Below are 3,762 nucleotides of genomic sequence, written 5' to 3'. Positions count from 1 at the left end.
TTCCCAAAATTGGGTGCGCGCTCAAAACAGAGCCGCGCCCAAAAATCTCTCCATCTCTCTCTCTCTCTCTCACAGGTTTCCATTCCAGTCTTCTTGAACAATCCAAGCCCTCTCAGGAAAATGCATTCCTTCAATCTCTGATGGCATTTAATGGTTAGGGTTTTCTCTCACGCCTTATGCTAGGGTTTTCAGCGCCTCTCTACCTCGATAAAAAATGTCGTCGCACAAGACCTTCCACATTAAGAAGAAGTTAGTGAAGAAGATGAGGCAGAATAGGAAATACCTCACTAGATCCGCTTAAGGACAGACAACACCATCAGGTACAACACGAAGCGCAGGCACTGGCGTCGTACCAAGCTAGGGTTCTGAGGCCCTTGAAGGTTTTCCCTTTTTATATCGTCGAATTAGGGTTTTGATTTTTCGCTAAAAGACGTGAAATCGCAATTTGTTTGGTTTCTTTCTTCTATTACTCCTTTGATATTTCTGGGAAATGTGATTTATACTGATTTTTTGGTAATGCAATTGCCAAAGGATGGATTGAGATGTTGATGTATCGTTTATAGTTTCAATAGTTTCAGTTTTTTTGATTTAAAAAAAAAAAAAAATCTCTAATGGCATTTTCATAAATTTCATAGCATTCCTCTGTCGTAGATCTTGTGCTAAATGCACGAACTGATTATCTTTAATTTTTTTTTAAATACATGATATCATTAGGGTTAGGGTTTTTTATTTATTTTTTTCCTTCTCATTTTTTTGTCTGAATAATTTATTCATGAACTAGTAATTACTAATTCCCATGATATGATCTGTTTTGTGAATGTGCTTTTTCTTTTTTCTCTAAGTAAGATTGGAAAAGTTTAAATTAAAAGAAAATCTATGCGAAAGGAGAAAAAGAGTTAACTCATCAGGGGATCATAAAATTCCATTCACAGTTGGAAAAATAAAAGCCACTGCACAACTAAATAGATCCTTTTAAAAAAGAATGGTATCCGAGGCTTTTGAATTGTGATGTGTACCGAATGTTTGACGAAATGCCAAAGGAACCATGCCTACCAAATGTTTGAAATGATAACTAACAGAAACTTGGTTTTTTCTTATTGTTTTGTACCCCATGTTACTCCCACTGTTAGTCTTTGTTGATTGTGTTTAAGATTTTAATTTCTAGGAAATAATTATGCCATGTACTGAAAGAAGTGCAAATATTCCAGCAATAATTAACTCTGTAAGGAGCTACAATTGTTCTATTATTAGGCTAGAGGTTTGAAAAACAATGGTTACAATACCAATGGTTTCGGTTTTGCCCCACCTGCTTCTCTTCTGGCTGGGTCTTCAAGAAAGGTTTAGTGTTATAATTCATGCTGATTTTTGCATAATGATTTTGACATTTCTCTATAAATATGACTGATTGTTGTTTTCTTGCATTTGGATGAGGTTCTCTTACCTGATCCATTTGATAGCCAACATGCTGTTTTCGTGCTAAAAATTGGAGGAATCAAAGGTTCACAAACATGATAAATTAAGTGTTTACCTCAATCACATTGTTTTTTGCAGTTAGTGATTTTACGAAGTTTCTTTCACCTACAGATCCATTGTCTGGCGGTGCCTTGAGTATGAAGGTTCTTATTGATTCAAGTAAAGATGAAATTGAAATTTCATGTATTTGAACTTTAAAAACATCTGTCTTCATGAACTTTCTACCATTCTCTCGTTTAGTTGCATCTATTCTATTGATGGCTGGTTAACCTTTGAGCTTGTTGCTAATCAAGATGAATTTTTCATGATTTCCCTAGACAGGCAGCAATTCTAAAGTCTTTAACATGTCGTTCATATTTCACAGTTTCTCTTATCAAACTTGTTCAGGAAAATTGGTTAGGAGGATCATATATTGGTTCCCTGGGAGCATTTAATGGGGAGTTGGTTTCCCTTTTGCCAATGGGATATCTTTGAACGTGGATTTGTCAAAGGTTTTCTCTAATATTCCTTCTCCAATTAAAAGATGAATTTAGCTCTATCATCTATTCGTTAAGAGGCAGAGATTCCAAAATCCTCTATTGTATGTATTACCTGATCTTTATGGGAAGAGATGCAAATTTTGGGTAGGCAGACAAAGAACAACCCTTGCCTTATTGGAGAGCCTGGTGTGGGAAGATAGATATTCCAGAAGGGCTAGCTCAACACATTGCTAATGGGGATGTACCAGAGTTTATTGAAGGAAAGAAGGTGAGGGATAAAGATCATTTGATAAATCAACTCGAGTTTAAGAACCTACAAGGTTCTATGCAACTTGGTTTCATGCTTGTTTTGAATCTATTTTTCTCCACTTTTTATTTTTAAAGATTCTTGAATTTGTTGCTTTTGATTTTTCTATAAATCTCTTGTTTCTTTTACTTTTAGCTTCTTCTTTATTTTTATTTTTATTTTTATTTTGTAGTGGCCATTCTTGATAATATTGTATGGATTTAACTTTCCAAAAATAAAAAGATGGTATGGGTATGAAAAAGTGGTAGACACTCATATGGTTTTGTAGATATTGTTGCATAAGGAATATGATACTTATTCATTAACTATGAACATGAGCTACTAGCTTTGTAACTGAATCTATCATTAGTTTCTTTACAGAAGGGCGGTTACCTGATCTTTATAAGAAGACATAAATGTGTTGCCTTTAGTTTCATATGTTTATCTCATAGTTAACAATACCCTGTTTTTCACCAACATTCATTTACCATGTGTGTTTTATCTATGAAACTCACAATGATGTTTGTGTTATATCTACTCTATCCATTCCCTTATCTTCACTCATCTCCTTGCCATCTGTCTATTTTCTTCGAAAGCTTATAAGAAATGTATTATCTATTAGTGCACTCTGTATCCTTTTTTCTATATGACTCTGTTTTCAGGAACTCCAAACGGAGAAGTAATTGGTAGTGGGAATCAAGAGTTGGGGCTATATCTCTTTGACTCTCATACTCGCTCTCAAGTTGCTAGTTTTTCTTTTCTTTTTTTAGTGTGAATAGAAAACTTCATAAGTAGCATTGTCACTTTAGCCATCCCTCATTTCAAGTACAAAAAATGTTGTTATTTGTTTCTATTACTTGTAATTCATTGTCATGTGATATTTGGATGGAGACTGGCACTCTATTTTTCAACCAAAATGTACTTTCTTTTCTTTCTTTTTTTTTTTTGGCCACAATCAAAAGGCTAGAATTGTCCCAGCTAGAAGACTTTAATACTCTACACAAGGAAGAATTTAAACCTGCATGGTTGGTCTCACTCTCATCTTATATTCCATCAGATGTCCATATACGTGGTTGGCTGGCAACATGTGACATGTGTAAAGTTCCTTCTGGGGCTCAAAAACCACCATCTTAGTTAAGTTATTGAATGCAAAAAATTTCTCCCATTATTTAGTTACACCAACAATCAGCATTTTTAGCAGCAGTAACCATTAGTTAGAACTTACTAAGTTCTACTAATTGGAGTGGCAGGTTCACATGTGTAACAAGCTTGCTAACCATTAGTAGGACTTGTTGACCCAGTGGTGTTTCCCTCTGTGACATATGTGAAAATGCACTGGGTATGCATTTATTTTTATTTTTATTTTATTTTTTTGCCATGAAGGTCCTTTTCCTTGAACTTAAGAAAGAATTGAACTTATTTTTATTCTTGGAAACTGGATGTAGTGTTCTTTTACTGCGATATAGATGGGAGTTCCCTTTGCTTGCATTGTGACATGACCATACATGTTGGAGGTAAAAGAAC

General features: G+C 34.6%; 1 pseudogene; it reads left to right on the top strand.

The window, feature by feature from the left end:
* Positions 1 to 214: 214 nt before the first annotated feature.
* LOC131256301 (large ribosomal subunit protein eL39-like) lies at positions 215 to 716 on the top strand (annotated as a pseudogene).
* The last annotated feature ends 3,046 nt before the right edge of the window (positions 717 to 3,762 follow it).

Source organism: Magnolia sinica, chromosome 9, assembly GCF_029962835.1.
Source record: "Magnolia sinica isolate HGM2019 chromosome 9, MsV1, whole genome shotgun sequence".
NCBI classification, from domain to species: Eukaryota; Viridiplantae; Streptophyta; class Magnoliopsida; order Magnoliales; family Magnoliaceae; genus Magnolia; species Magnolia sinica.
The sequence above is the reverse complement of the archived record's forward strand: the minus strand, read 5'-3'. Positions and strand labels throughout refer to the sequence as shown.